Consider the following 16,911-nt stretch of genomic DNA (forward strand, 5'->3'; position numbering starts at 1 on the left):
TTTATATACAAAGCTTTCCAAGTCATAATTCCTTCAGCTGACTGATATTATTGCTCAACGAACATCGGTTTGCTGGAAAAGTTTGTAACTTCTAAAGGTCATACACAATCTGATTTTCAAATTCATTAATATATTGTATAGCTTTAAATGCATTAAGCTTCTCCTTGACAGCTTTTTGTTGAATAAATGCTTTAATTTGTTCCATCCAATGTTATTTTCTATGTTTTGATTGTCTTTCTTGTACCTCCGACTACGTAGAATAATTATCATGCATTCCAACATAAGCTTGTAACTTAAGTGAATTGAAAAGTTAATTACAGGTACTAAAGTGTGAAGTTATTGGGTTTTCCCCTTTCTAGCTTTTCTAGTTTCGGTTCTCGTTTCTGCCTCTCTCTTCTCCTTCAGCTTAGAATCAAAGAAACTTAGCAGTGCTTAGATGACAATTCCACTAATTAGGAAGCAAAAGCCAGTGCTGGACAGACTTCTAGGGTCTGTACTCTGCAAATGGCAAGAAAAATTCAAAATATCAAGTATGCATATTTAGTATCGCACCATAGCTTATGCTATGAGTTTATCTTGTTGGGCAGGCTAGATGGACCATGCAGGTCTTTGACTGTCGTCATCTACTATGTTACTATACTATATTTCTATTTAACCTTTTCCCAGAACCAGTGGCGTTCCTAGCGTCGACGACACCTGGGGCGGATCGCTGATGCGCCCCCCCCCCGGGTGCAGCGTGCCCCCCCCCGGCGAAATGACACCCCCCCCGGGTGCACGCCACTAGGGGGGGGGTGCCGCGGCGCGCACCTGTTGGCTGCAAGTTCGAATCGCTACGCTAAATTCTCTCGTTCGCTGCAGCTCCCTCCCTCTGCCCCGGAACAGGAAGTAACCTGTTCCGGGGCAGAGGGAGGGAGCTGCAGCGAACGAGAGAATTTAGCGTACCGATTCGAACTCGCAGCCGACAGGCACATGCCGCAGCACCCCCCAGCGGCGTGCACCTGGGGCGGACCGCCCCCACATTGGTACACCACTGCCCAGAATAGATAATTGTGAGCCACAAAGGAGAGATTTATACAACAAAATTCAAACAGCAGTGCAGGCACCAGTGAACCTTCTTTCCAGAAGATATATGAAGGATGACAAACTATGCTATCATTCTGAAAATTATGTTTATTCCAAATTATATTAGGAAATACATAAGAACATAAGTGTTGCCATATCGGGACAAACTGAAGGTCCATCAAGCCCGGTATCCAACAGTGGCTAATCCAGGTCACAAGTACCTGGCAAGAAACTCAAAAGAGTAAAACAGCTTTTATAGTGCTTATCCTAGAAATAAACAGTGGATTTTCCCAAGTCCATCTTAATAATGGCTTATGGACTTTTCTTTTAGGACTGTATCCAAAACGTTTTAAACCCTGCTAAGCTAACTGTTTTTTTACCACATTCTGACTCTTACACGATGAATGTAGTGTATGTCGTCTTTTGAATTACAAAGAGCGGCGCTGGATGTTTTATTTAAATATGATCCATCCTAGGGGACTCAATCTGGAATTGGATTGGGTGAAAGCTGATTGGCCCAGGGATGTCATGTGACAGAATCTAAATAGCTCCTGTGTTTGCACCACCATTTTAAATGTTAATAATGAAAGTGAAGACAGCACAGCTGTACTAGGTGTGTAGCACCATGTGGGGTAGAATCAGATTGTTTTCCCTTTCTCTTGGGATTATATATTCTAACGGAGAACAGGGGTGACATGATACAGACATTCAAATATTTGAAAGGTATTAATCCGCAAACAAACCTTTTCCGGAGATGGGAAGGCAGTAGAACTAGATGACATGAATTGAGGTTGAAGGGGGGCAGACTCAGGAGTAATGTCAGAAAGTATTTTTCACGGAGAGGGTGGTGGATACATGAAATGCCGTCCCACGGGAGGTGGTGGAGATGAAAATGGTAATGGAATTCAAACATGCATGGGATAAACATAAAGGAATCCTGTTTAGAAGGAATGAATCCACTGAATATTAGCAGAGATTGGGTGGTGATGCTGGTAATTGGGAAGCTAAACCAGTGCTGGAGAGACTTTTACGGTCTATGCCCTGATCGTGACTGAATAGATAGGGATGGGTTGGAGTGTAAATTTTAAGGAGCTTTGATGTTAGCTTCAGAACTTTTAGTACAAGAACAGTACTGGGCAGACTTCTACAGTCTGTGCCTTGAAAATGACAAGGACAAATCAAACTCAGGTATACATATAAATATCACATACCATGTAAAATGAGTTTATCTTGTTGGCAGACTGGATGGACCTTACAGGTTTTTATCTGCTGTCATTTACTATGCTACTATCAGGCTTATTTTCGAAAGAGAAGGGCGCCCATCTTCCGACACAAATCGGGAGATGGGCGTCCTTCTCTCAGGGTCGCCCAAATCGGCATAATCAAAAGTCGATTTTGGGTGTCCTCAACTGCTTCCCGTCGCGGGGACAACCAGTTCACGGGGGCGTGTCAGCACCGTAGTGAAGGCGAGACTGGGGCGTGATTAAGAGATGGACATCCTTGGCTGATAATGGAAAAAAAGAAGGGTGTCCCTGACAAGCACTTGGCCGACTTTACTTGGTCCATTTTTTCTTGCGACCAAGCCATGAAAAGGTGCCCGAACTGACCAGATGACCACCGGAGGGTATCAGGGATGACCTCCCCTTACTCCCCCAGTGGTCACCAACCCCCTCCCACCCTAAAAAAAAACAAATTTTTTTTTGCCAGCCTCAAATGTCATACCCAGCTCCATGACAGCAGTATGCAGGTCCTCGGAGCAGTTTTAGTGGGTGCAGTGCACTTCAGGCAGGCGGACCCAGGCCCACCCCCCTACCTGTTACACTTGTGGTGGTAAATGGGAGCCCTCCAAAACCCACCAGAAACCCACTGTACCTACATGTAAGTGCCCCCTTCACCCCTAAGGGCTACGGTAGTGTTGTACAGTTGTGGGAAGTGGGTTTTGGGTTTTTGGGGGGGGCTCAGTACCCAAGGTAAGGGAGCTATGCACCTGGGAGCAATTTGTGAAGTCCACTGCAGTGCCCCCTAGGGTGCCCGGTTGATGTCCTGGCATGTCAGGGGGACCACTGCACTACGAATTCTGGCTCCTCCCATGACCAAAGGGCTTGGATTTGGTCGTTTTTGAGATGGGCGTCCTCGGTTTCCATTATGGCTGAAAACCGGGGACGACCATCTCTAAGGTCGACCATCTCAACATTTAGGTCGACCATCTCTAAGGTCGACCTAAATGTTGAGATTTGGGCGTCCCCGACCGTATTATCGAAACGAAAGATGGATGCACTTCTTGTTTTGATAATACAGGTTCCCCCGCCCCTTCGCAGGGCCATCCTGCGAGGACGCCCTCATGAAAACTTGGGTGCCCCATTCGATTATGCCCCTCTATATGTAACTGTGTTCCGTATATTACAGGACTTCTCCCTGATGCAGCCAATGGCGAAACATGGCCCATGTTGGTGGTGGGTCTGGTTGACGGTATTAAGAAAAGATACGTTTGGATTCTAATTTTCTTCCTATGGATACTTTAAATAATGTGTTTTAAGGTGAAAGGATATACAGTAGGATTGATAATATTAGAATATATCACTGCTAAACCGATGAGAAGACAGATGAGCTATATAGACTGAGTAGTTTATATGAAAAAAATCGCTGCTGAGGTTTAGTAAGTTAATAGTACTGTTACCCCTTAAGATTATAATTGTTGTGTATTATATTGTTGTACTTTAAAGCCCTCATGACTTTTAACAACTTTAATTTATTTATTTATAACATTTGTATCCCACATTTTCCCACCTATTTGCAGGCTCAATGTGGCTTACATAATTCCGTAAGTGGTGATTACCAGTTCCGGATAGGAGAAATACATAGTTGGGGTAAACGGACAAGTTAGGTTAGGTTATAAGAGGAAAGTTCGTCCTATGATAAGAGCTAAAGGTAATCGGTTAAACTTCATTCATGACAAAAAAAAGCTTGAACAATTAGGATCATTAAACTGGAAATCAAGATAATTAGCAAAAACAGTTGAGATATAGAGAATACATATTGTATAGTTGCGTTTTGTTAATTTGAATTTATGATGAGTAGTTATTGTATGCTTTCTTAAATAAATAAGTTTTCAATAGTTTACGGAAGGTCACTATGTCGTGTGTTATTTTTATGGATTTTGGTAATTCATTCCAAATTTATAGATGCTTAAAGAGATTTACCACATTCTCTGGCAATGAATTCCAGAGTTTAACTACATGGTGAGTGAAGAAATATTTTCACTGGTTTGTTTTAAATTTACTACTTAGTAGCTTCATTCCATGCCCCCTAGTCCTTGTACTTTTGGAAAGCGTAAACAAATGATTCACGTCTACCTGTTCTACTCCATTCATTATTTTATAGACCTCTATCATATCTCCCCTCAGTCGCCTTTTCTCCAAGCTGAAGAGCCCTAGCCGCTTTAGCCTTTCCTCATAGAGAAGTCGTCCCATCCCCTTTATCATTTTCGTCGCCCTTCTCTGCACCTTTTCTAATTCCACTATATAGAGGCATATTTTCAAAGCACTTTGGGAGGCTAAGTTCCATAGGTTTCTATGGAACTTTGGGAGGCTAAGTGCTTTGAAAATGAGCCTATATCTTTTTTGAGATGCGGTGACCAGAATTGAACACAATATTCGAGGTGTGATCGCATCATGGAGAGATACAAAGGCATTATAGCATCCTCATTTTTTGTTTTCCATTCCTTTCCTAATAATTCCTAACATTCTATTTGCTTTCTTAGCCGTTGCTGCACACTAATGAGAGGATTTCAACGTATCATCAACGATGTCTCCTGGATCCTTTTCCTGGGTAGTGACTCCTAATGAGGAACCTTGCAATACGTAGCTATAGTTCAGGTTCCTCTTAACCACTTGCATCACTTTGCACTTGCTCACATTAAATGTCATCTGCCATTTAGATGCTCAGTTTCCCACTCGTAAGGTCCTCTTTTAATTTTTCACAATCCTCTCGCGAATTAACAACTTTGAATAACTTTGTGTCGTCAGCAAATTTAATTACCTCACTAGTTACTCCCATCTCTAGATCATTTATAAATATGTTAAAAGGCAGCAGTCCCAGCACAGACCCCTGAGGAACCACACTATCTACCCTTCTCCATTGAGAATACTGACCATTTAACCCTACTCACTGTTTTCTATCTTTTAACCAGTTTTTAATCCACAATAGGACATTTCCTCCCATCTCATGACTCTCCAATTTCCTCTGGAGTCTTTCATGAGGTACTTTGTCAAATGCCTTGTGAAAGTCCTGATATACAATATCAACTGGCTCATCCATATCCACATGTTTACTCACCCCTTTAAAGAAATGTAGAAGATTAGTAAGGCAAGTTTTCCCGTGACACAATCCATGTTGGCTTTGTCTCATTATTCCATGCTTAGAAATATGTTCTGTAATTTTGTTCTTTATTTATTTTTTTTATTTTTGTTACATTTGTACCCTGCACTTTCCCACTCATAGCAGGCTCAATGCGGCTTACACATATTGTATACAGGTACTTATTTGTACCTGTGGCAATGGAGGGTTAAGTGACTTGCCCAGAGTCACAAGGAGCTGCCTGTGCCTGAAGTGGGAATCCAACTCAGTTCCTCAGTTCCCCAGGACCAGAGTCCACCACCCTAACCACTAGGCCACTCCTCCATTTTGCCTGGCACTGACATCAGGTTCACCGCTCCATAAATTCAAGGATAACCACGGAACCCTTTTTAAAAATTGGTGTTACATTGGTCACCCTCCAATCTTCTGGTACAATGCTGGATTTTAAAGATAAATTATACATTATTAACATTAACTCTGTAAGTTCATTTTTCAATTCTATCAGTACTCTGAGATGTATACCATCCAGTCCAGGTGATTTGCTACTCTTTAGTTTGCCAAATTGCCCCATTACATCATTCAGGTTTACAGAAATTTGTTTCAGTTTTTCTGACTCATCAGCACTGAATACAATTTCTGGTACTGCTATCTCTCCCACATCTTCATTGGCGGAGATCAAAACAAATAATTAATTTATTGTCTCCACTATGGCTTTGAGGGGCATAATCGAACGAAAACGTCTATCTCCATGGGCGTTTATCTCCGAGAACGGGTCTGTGAAGGGGCGGACCGAACCGTATTTTCGCAAAAAATAGACGTCCATGTTTTATTCGACAATTTGTGAGCTGGGCGTTTTTGTTTTTCAGCGATAATGGAAAATGAAAGCGCCCAGCTCAAAAACGAATAAATCCAAGGCATTTGTTCGTGGGAGGGGCCAGGAGTCGTAGTGCACTGGTCCCCCTCACATGCCAGGACACCAACCGGGCACCCTAGGGGGCACTTTTACAAAAACAAAAAAAAAGGTAAAAGAGCTCCCAGGTGCATAGCACCCTTTCCTTGTGTGTTGAGCCCCCCAAATCCCCCTCAAAACCCACTGCCCACAAGTCTACACCATTACTATAGCCCTAAGGGGTGAAGGGGGGCACCTACATGTGGGTACAGTGGGTTTGGGGGGGTTGGACGACTAAGCATTAAGCAGCACAATTGTAACAGGTAGGGGGGGATGGGCCTGGGTCCACCTGCCTGAAGTCCACTGCACCCCCTAACAACTGCTCCAGGGACCTGCATACTGCTGCCAGGGAGGTGGGTATGACATTTGATGGTGAAAATAAAAAGTTGTGAAACATCATTTTTTTGTGGTGGGAGGGGGTTAGTGACCACTGGGGGAGTCAGGGGAGGTCATCCCCGATTCCCTCTGGGGGTAATTTGGTCATTTAGGGCTCTTTTTGGGGCCTTATTCGTGAAAAAACAGGGTCCAGGAAAAGTGCCCTAAATTCTCGCTACAAACGCATACTTTTTTTCCATTATCGGCGAAAGGCGCCCATCTCTGATCGCCCGATAACCACGCCCCAGTTCCGCCTTCACCACACCTCCGACATGCCCTCGTCAACTTTGTACGCTTCCGCGATGGAGTGCAGTTGAAAACGTCCAAGTTCGGCTTTCGATTATACCGCTTTATTCGTTTTTGTGAGATAAACGTCTATCTCCCAATTTGGGTCACAATATAGGCGTTTTTCTATTTCGATTATAAGCAGGTTTATCTTCCCTGAGTGCCCCTTCCCTGAGTGCTCGGTCATCTAGCGGTCCAGCTGATTATTTTAACGGCTTCTTGCTTCTAATATTTTTTTTCTGTAGATATTTGTTTTCCCACAGTAATTCAATAATTTTTAAAAATCAAGCTTTTACTTAAAATTTTATTATCTGTTAATATTTAAGTCAGAGGTGTAATAAAGCTGTCCTCGGCACCCCACAGCAAGCCAAGTTTTCAAGATATCTGCAATGACTACGTGTGAGCTGAATTTGCATATATTAGAAATCCAGTGTATGCTAAATATCTCATGCATCTCATTGATATCCTAGCTAAGGCGGTGCTGAGGACAGCTTTGGGAATCCCTGATTTAAGGTTCAAACTCAATCTGCTGTTTGCATTCTAGATTGATTTCCTTGACCAATGAAACGTTCACACCGACCACCATTAGTGACAGCTACATATGTTACTGTGAGCCACTAACGTGCTAACTGCTCCTTGTCTCTAAAATTACAGTACTACACAGTTACACTACCAATAACTGTCCTATTCATTGCCTGCACTCTGTCTAGAAAATTTAAATAAATTGCCTCAGATTTCAGGACACTTGAATCCCTGTCCTAGACACAGAGTGCAAACTAATTCTTGTATAAACAGCCTTCCCATGGCTTCTACAGCTTGGAGTTCCGTCTTTCCTAGAGAAATTGGTACTACAAGTCCATAAATATAATACTGGGACACAATCCAGGTTATAATTGAAAAAGAAAAACGCCTATATTGCGACCCAAATCGGGAGATAGACGTTTATCTCAGAAAAACGAATAAAGCGGTATAATCGAAAGCCGAATTTGGACGTTTTCAACTGCACTCCGTCGCGGATGCGGACAAAGTTGTTGGGGGCGTGTCGAAGGCGTGGTGAAGACGGAACTGGGGCGTGGTTATCGGGCGATCAGAGATGGGCGTCTTTCGCCGATAATGGAAAAAAAAGTATGCGTTTGTAGCTAGAATTTAGGGCACTTTTCCTGGACCCTGTTTTTTCACGAATAAGGCCCCAAAAAGTGCCCTAAATGACCAGATTACCACCAGAGGGAATCGGGGATGATCTCCCCTGACTCCCCCAGTGGTCACTAACCCCCTCCCACCACAAAAAATGATGTTTCACAACTTTTTATTTTCACCCTCAAATGTCATACCCACCTCCCTGGCAGCAGTATGCAGGTCCCTGGAGCAGTTGTTAGGGGGTGCAGTGGACTTCAGGCAGGTGGACCCAGGCCCATCCCCCCCTACCTGTTACAATTGTGCTGCTTAATGCTTAGTCGTCCAACCCCCCCCCCCCCCAAACCCACTGTACCCACATGTAGGTGCCCCCCTTCACCCCTTAGGGCTATAGTAATGGTGTAGACTTGTGGGCAGTGGGTTTTGAGGGGGATTTGGGGGGGCTCAACACACAAGGGAAGGGTGCTATGCACCTGGGAGCTCTTTTACCTTTTTTTTTGTTTTTGTAAAAGTGCCCCCTAGGGTGCCCGGTTGGTGTCCTGGCATGTGAGGGGGACCAGTGCACAACGAATCCTGGCCCCTCCCACAAACAAATGCCTTGGATTTATTCGTTTTTGAGCTGGGCGCTTTCATTTTCCATTATCGCTGAAAAACAAAAACGCCCAGCTCACAAATTGTCGAAAACATGGACGTCTATTTTTTTTTCGAAAATACGGTTCGGTCCGCCCCTTCACGGACCCGTTCTCGGAGATAAACGCCCATGGAGATAGACGTTTTCGTTCAATTATGCCCCTCAATGCAAACTGGATCAGCCTGTCAATCGAGCATACTGCCATTTGGCATAAACTTATTTATTTCCAGTAGAAAACTCTCACACACTTCTTGAGCCCAGTTGCCATTTATACTCACGGCCTTCAATGTCTCTGCCTCTAGGCATATATCTAACTAGTAAAACATGCCCGTTTCTTGCGCAAATGAAACGGGCGCTAGCACGGTTTCCTTCCGAACCTCCCCCCCTCCCTACTCACCTCTTCGGCGTTCTGAAGGCACTGACCGGCATTGTTGCGGACCTCGGCACGCCACCTTCAATCTGCTGAGTCGTTGGTTGTGAAGCCACTGACGCCATTGCTCCACCCTTGACGTCATCACGTTCGACGCGAGGGCGGGGCCCCAACACAGTGTTTTCGGTGGCTTCACCACCACGAAGGCTTCGAACCGGAAGGAAGTGCCCGGAGGACCTGACAGTGACGTCAGTGTCCTCAGAACGTTGAGGGTGAGTTTTATTATATAGGATGATTCTACAACTATATCTCTAAATATGGCTATTTTATTTTCCAAATGATACGGGTCAAGGACTGCCACTTCCGAGCATGGAGCAGGTTCAAAGCAGCTTTTTCTTAAAACTTTGTTCAAGAGGGGCTCACACTAATGAAGCTTTGTAAGAATAGAGATTGGGTCGGCTGAGAAAGCCTTTTAAAGACAATATACTTGTAGATGTACACTTCAGTGATTAAATACAGTATAATTACATATTGAAACTATTGCACTAAATAATTGCACTCTCTCTGAAACAGTTTCTAATAAATACACCTTTATTTTTACATGTCTCCGGACGGAAACTAATCATTTTGAGTCCCAGAAGGTCTTACTTTAGGAAAGAGGGAGCTATGGAGAAACCAGACAGGGAAAAAGATGGAAAAACAATTTAAAAAATAGATTCCTGGGGGGAGGAGTTTACCTAAGATGGCAACTTGATGAGGGTCTCTGCTAGACGTCGCCGTGTCTAAGTCAATGCTTGGTGAAAAAGAGATCAAAATCTCAGGTTTTCCCTACGGAACCTGGCTAGACGGATGTGTTTGTGGAGATGACACCAAGTGCGCAACCGGGTGTGGAATTCTCGGCTAGAGGAGTACATAAGTATTGCCATACTGGGAAAGACCAAAGGTCCATCGAGCCTAGCATCCTGTTTCCAACAGTGGCCAATCCAGGTCACAAATACCCGGCAAGGTCCCAAAAATGTACAAAACATTTTATACTGCTTATCCCAGAAATAGTGGATTTTCCCCAAGTCCATTTAATAGCGGTCTATGGACTTTTCCTTTAGGAAGCCGTCCAACCCTTTTTTAAACTCCACTAAGCTAACTGCCTTTACCACATTCTCTGGCAACGAATTCCAGAGTTTAATTACACGTTGAGTGAAGAAACATTTTCTCCGATTCATTTTAAATTTACTACATTGTAGCTTCATCGCATGCCCCCTAGTCCTAGTATTTTTGGAAAGCATGAACAGACGCTTCACATCCACCCATTCAACTCCACTCATTATTTTATAGACCTCTATCATATCTCCCCTCAGCCGCCTTTTCTCCAAGCTGAAGAGCCCTAGCCGCTTTAGCCTTTCCTCATAGGCAAGTCGTCCCATCCCCTTTTTCATTTTTGTCGCTCTTCTCTGCACCTTTTCTAATTCCACTATATCTTTTTTTGAGATACAGTGACCAGAATTGAACACAATATTCGAGGTGCGGTCGCACCATGGAGTGATACAAAGGCATTATAACATCCTCATTTTTGTTTTCCATTCCTTTCCTAATAATACCTAACATTCTATTTGCTTTCTTAGCCGCAGCAGCACACTGAGCAGAAGGTTTCAACGTATCATCAACGCTGACCGTGGGAGTTAGCCGTTCTAACTCCCACGATCTGAATAACCCTAGTTTATAACTAGTTTTTATATTTATCAGAGCAATCATAAAACTGATTTTCTCTGGTAATTAGGAAACAATGTCTTTATTAAATAAAATAAATCATGTATTTTCTTTAATTGTACATCTTGTAATTTGAATAAAACAGGGTTTCAACAACTTCCTTGCAATCTCAGATGTAATACTCATTTTGTTTTCCATAGACAGGTTGGAAATAATGTACAGCTGAATCTTCTTGCAAATCCAGTTTTTATCTGTGGAAAAGACTTTTTATGTAATTTTGTGAAGGATTCCACATGTAATACACAGACATTCCTAGAAGATCACATGCTGCCTATAATTGTTTCCAAGGGGCTGAAGAGCAAGAAGGCATGGGGAAGTGTTGTGATTAACACATTTCATTAAATAATTGTCTGCACACACATAAGCCTTTTAAGGCTTGGCTGCTGTCGTGGACAGGATGCTGGGCTCGATGGACCTTTGGTCTTTTCCCAGTGTGGCATTACTTATGTACTTATGTAATACATTGGGTTACTGACTATACAATCTTTGGAAAGGTGCCTATTTAGCCTTCATGCATAGATGGCCTCATATAATTTTTTTTTTCCTTACACCTTTTTCAGTAGTAGCTCAAGATGAGTTGCATTCAGGTACACTGGGTATTTCTCTATCCCTGGAGGGCTCACAATCTAATTTTGCATGGAGGGTTAAGTGACTTGCCCAAGCTCACAAGACACAGCAGTGGGAGTTGAACCTCTGGACGGCAAGACTGGTGTTCTAACCACTAGGCTACTTATCTTCTGTTCCTATATCTTTAGAATAATATAATTTATCTTTTATTAACTTTATATGTGTGATTCTTGCTCTAGATATATATTTTGGCTGAAGGTGGATGTATTTTTTTCTCCTTTGATTGTTAGAATTAAACTTGGTTTCTTAACTATAAGAAAATTCTCTCAAGTTACAATCTGGGGGGGGGGGGGGGGGGGGGGGGGGGTCCTGATTATTTTATTACTCTAGGCTTCAAAGACACATTTTATGTTCAGAACATGAAGTTCAAACTTACAGTGACTGAAATACCCAGAGTAGGCCGGTAGCCAGCTCTCTAATATATACATTGGGAATGATAGAACAGAGAGTAGAGCTTTCTGGTGCGTTCTTGTGGTGACAAGTCCGTATCAACAACACTTATTTCTGACATGGTGAAAGATAACAATCTTTCGAGCAGATGGAACTGTCGGCCAATTTTACATTTAATGTACACAGTCTTGAGTGGTTCCCAAAGGCAGTTTCTAGGCAAATGCATTCTCTCAAAGGTACACAATAGATACGGGCTGCTGGGATTTCAAACTTTTTATTATTATTATTATGGATTAGTGGCAGGTTGGAAACCTTCGAAGGCCCAACAGATGAATTTTCAAAAGCTATTATACATGGGCATTCCAAAGTTCAGACCTATCTTTTCACACAACTCAACACTGAAAATTTCTAGACGGTGCTGTGAAAATATATTACGTTCACTTCCAGATTTACAAGAACTACATCACATGGAGAAAAAGACCTCAGTGAACACCAAACTGTGGTTCGATAGCATTCTAATTGCTACCCCACAGCTCACACTATCCTGCTTATAATCGAAATAGAAAAACGCCTATATTGTGACCCAAATCGGGAGATAGACGTTTATCTCACAAAAGCGAATAAAGCTGTATAAGCGAAAGCCGAATTTGGACGTTTTCAACTGCACTCCGTCGCGGATGCGGACAAAGTTGATGGGGGCGTGTTGAAGGCGTGGTGAAGGTGGAACTGGGGCATGGTTATCGGGCGATCAGAGATGGGCGCCTTTCGCCAATAATGGAAAACAAAATATGCGTTTTTAGCGAGAATTTAGGGCACTTTTCCTGGACCCTGTTTTTCCACGAATATGGCCCCAAAAAGTGCCCTAAATGACCAGATGACCACTGGAGGAAATCGGGGATGACCTCCCCTGACTCCCCCAGTGGTCACAAACCCCCTCCCACCACAAAATATGATGTTTCACACCTTTTAATTTTCACCCTCAAATGTCAGACCCACCTCCCTGGCAGCAGTATGCAGGTCACTGGAGCAGTTATTAGGGGGTGCAGTGGACTTCAGGCAGGTGGACCCAGGCCCATCCCCCCCCATCTGTTACACTTGTGCTGGTAAATGGGAGCCCTCCAAACCGCCCCCCCAAACCCACTGTACCCACATGTAGGTGCCCCCCTTCACCCCTTAGGGCTATAGTAATGGTGTAGACTTGTGGGCAATGGGTTTTGAGGGGGATTTGGGGGGCTCAACACCCATGGGAAGGGTGCTATGCACCTGGGAGCTGTTTTACCTTTTTTTCTTTTTTGGTAAAAGTGCCCCCTAGGGTGCCCGGTTGATGTCCTGGCATGTGAGGGGGACCAGTGCACTACGAATCCTGGCCCCTCCCATGAATAAATGTCTTGGAGTTATTTGTTTTTGAGCTGGGCGCTTTCGGTTTCCATTATCGCTGAAAAACAAAAACGCCCAGCTCAAAAAAAGATAAACGTCCATGTTTTTCGACAATACGGTTCGGTCCGCCCCTTCACGGACCCGTTCTCGGAGATAAACGCCCATGGAGATAGACATTTTCATTCGATTATGCCCCTTTATAGGTCATAAAATAGGGGTTTGCTTTTTTTTACTTCAAAATAATATTCACGTGACGTTCTTATGTCTTCAGTAATTTGATATCCTTTCATATCTTCAATTATTTAAACATTCAATAATTTTTAATTATATTTATTACAAGGGAATTAAATTGCTTCATAACATCAGACAATGTTCACTGTTTAACCTCCTTAGCTGCTTCAGGGCTCCACCAGTGGCATAGCTACAGGTGGGCTGTGGCCTACCCAATTTGGACTCAGGCCCACCCAAAATTGTGGCACTCTTTGTGTGGCTGGTGGGAATCCCCAAACCCCACCAGCTAAAATGCTCTTCCGAATAGCAGCAGGCACCACATACCAGGCCCTCTGCACGTCCTCAGTTTTCACCCATGTGGATGTCACCTGCTGTTTGGAAGAGCACTGGCTGCCCGAGGAGGAAATCTTCAGCTGGTGCTATTTGGGTATGCCCACCAGCTCAGGTATTTTATGTTTTAGGGTAGGGGAGAGGTAGAATGCAGACAGCAGAGCGGAGGGGCTGAATTCAATGTCCATCCATTTTGAGCTCAGGCCCACCCAAAATTGGCTGTCTGGCTATGCCCCTGGGCTCCACTGTAAATATTTCCTCTGTGTGACAAAATTAGTGTAATCCCCTGTTTGATGGGGATTACTGAAAGGGAAGGTTCCCTAGATAGTCACTGGGGGGCAGTGACTGAGTTGTCCCCAGGTGAGTGTAGGCCCAGCCCACGGGGAGTGGTTGATACAAGTTGCATGGACATACAGGTTCCTTGGGAGTAAGTGACAAGGAGGGAGGAGTTAGCAAGGGGAGGGTAAAAGAGGTTGGAATTATGCCCAAGAGGGGGTCTTTGGTTGCCTGACAATCCCCTGCCAAGAGATCAGGAGAAGGGAAGGGGAATCCTGAGCAAGGAGTGTGACCTCTGGCTGTAAAAGGGGGGTTGTGGCTCCTAAAGTGGCAACCGATAAAGTGTGTGAGCTACAGGTGGGCGGAGGAGAGACCCTTGCCAGGTGCAGGGTTTTAGAGTCAGGGAGAGTTCAGTCCCAAGACCAGGGTGGATCCAGAGTGGGGTCACCACTGGAAGAGGGTCAGACCACAGAATAGTCTGAGCATGCAGGAAATTGAACCTGCTCTGGGAGAAGGAGAAACAGCCAGTGGGAATAACACTGCCTCACAAGATAGGCATGAATGAGAGGACTGTATATAATGTACATATTCCATGATTGAAACTTGCCATTGTAAATTAACCTGGAGGGAGAAGTGGTACAGGAGTTCTCCTTGAGGAACAGAATTGAAACCCAAGTTTGAGTTTATCTGGAATTGGAGTGCTGAACTGTTTTGATGTTGCCTGTTGACGTTGCCTGCCATTGCCGAGCTGGAGAATAAACGCTGAGTTCTTGCATAGATTGTTGACTACATTGTGCTTTTTGGAAGCAGAGGGTCAAGAGTGAACTGATTCCCGAGAGAGTGAGCGTATCCTAAATCCCCGGATTGCAATTCTGGGACTTTAACCCACTCCCAGCTCATCACAAGTGTTGACTAGAACTAAGGGAAGAGTGGAGTGATTGAGTGTAAGTGGTTGTGGAACTGTCCCTGTGAGCGCAGGTCAGAACTATGTCTAGCCTGGGGGCAAGGCCTGGGCTACATTAGCAATTCATATTTCATTTCACACAAACTTTGCAATCAATACAGTATATTCCTCCCACCATCCTCTGGGGTGATTCCAATACCCAACCTGACTTACTCAGGCTTCTGCACCTACAGGACTAACTCTGCTACGAGGCAGACGAGTCATCCACCTACAATAACAGAATTGAGGGGTGGACAGTGGCACGACTCTGGCATGAGTGAGAGCCTTCCCCCTGCCAGTCCTGTCACTGCCATATACCCACCTCCCTCATGCCTGTGCCAAGCTTAAAGAAGAGTGCCAGTGTTGCCAATTACCCGTCCCCAAAACCCGCCCAAAAGGTTCACACCCCCGCCGTCATCAATCCCATCCTCGCCATCATCAACCCCACCCCCGCCGTCATCAGCTCCACCCCCGCCGTCATCAACCCCGCCTTCTCCATCATCAACCCCGCCCAAAACATCATCAACCCCACCCAAAACATCATCAAACCCCGCCCAAAACGTCATTAGCCCCACCCCACGGCCCAATAAACTGCACAAAAACACCAAAAATAGCCCAAAAAACCGCGACCTGCAGCGGACAAAAATTTCCCGCAGTGGGTCGCGGATTGGGCGGGAAAACCGCCCACCTGGCAACTGCAGTGAGTGCTGTATGGCCTGCACTTAACTCCTAGTACAGCCTCTCTCTGAAAGAGACTTCCTATCAGAGGGGGTGGTGCACAGCAGCATTTCAGCATGGGCTTGCATTTACAGGGCCCTGCATAGTGAGATCTTCTTTGTTTGAGGCCAGCATAGGAGGAGATAAGGGAGCATTGGCATGAGACAAAGATTGGGTATGGAGGAGTGGCCCAGTGGTTAGGGTGGTGGACTTTGGTCCTGGGGAACTGAGGAACTGAGTTCAATTCCCACTTCAGGCACAGGCAGCTCCTTGTGACTCTGGGCAAGTCACTTAACCCTCCATTGCCCGCTGCATTGAGCCTGCCATGAGTGGGAAAGCGCAGGTTACAAATGTAACAAAATAAAATAAATAAATAATAACCAGAGACATTTTTCATACTGATAAGCTGTTTCAGATAGTTAATTCTTTAACAAATACAGCACATATATCTGAGATCTCTGGGAATATTCTGCCTACTTCCAATCAGTTAGCTTTATATTTTAATACAATGATTAAATTCCTTTATGAATCTTTACAATTACATGATAATTATATAGACAAGCTCCGGCCTGTCTGACATTTATCTGTCCAGGTGCTGGCTTAGCTCCTTGAAAGCAATGGGGCCTCCTATTGCACCATTTCCCTACTCATATTATCCTATATAATAAAACTCACCCTCAACATTCTGAGGACACTGACGTCACTGTCAGTTCCTCCAGGCACTTCCTTCCGGTTCGAAGGGTTCGTGGTGGTGAAGCCACCGAAATCACTGTGTTGGGGCCCCGCCCTCACGTCAAACGTGATGACGTCGAGGGCGGAGCTATGGCGTCAGTGACTTCACAACCAACGACCCAGCACATTGAAGGTGGCGTTGGGGTGCGTTGACGAGGTCTGCAACAATGGTGGTCAGTGCCTTCACAACGCCGAAGGGGTGAGCAGGGAGGGGGGGTTCGGGAGGGAAACCTTGCTAGCGTCTGTTTCATTTGCGCCAGAAACGGGCATGTTTTACTAGTTATTTATATTTTACTCACACATTTTCAGTAGTAGCTCAAGGTGAGTTACATTCAGGTACACTGGGCATTTCTCAGTCCCTG

General features: G+C 44.5%; 1 protein-coding gene across 2 annotated transcripts in view; it reads right to left on the bottom strand.

Moving 5' to 3' along the window:
- The window catches only part of TRABD2B (TraB domain containing 2B), a 499,500-nt gene that overhangs the window by 51,817 nt on the left and 430,772 nt on the right, over window positions 1–16,911 (bottom strand). The window lies entirely within an intron of this gene.

Source organism: Microcaecilia unicolor, chromosome 6 (assembly GCF_901765095.1).
Source record: "Microcaecilia unicolor chromosome 6, aMicUni1.1, whole genome shotgun sequence".
NCBI lineage: Eukaryota > Metazoa > Chordata > Amphibia > Gymnophiona > Siphonopidae > Microcaecilia > Microcaecilia unicolor.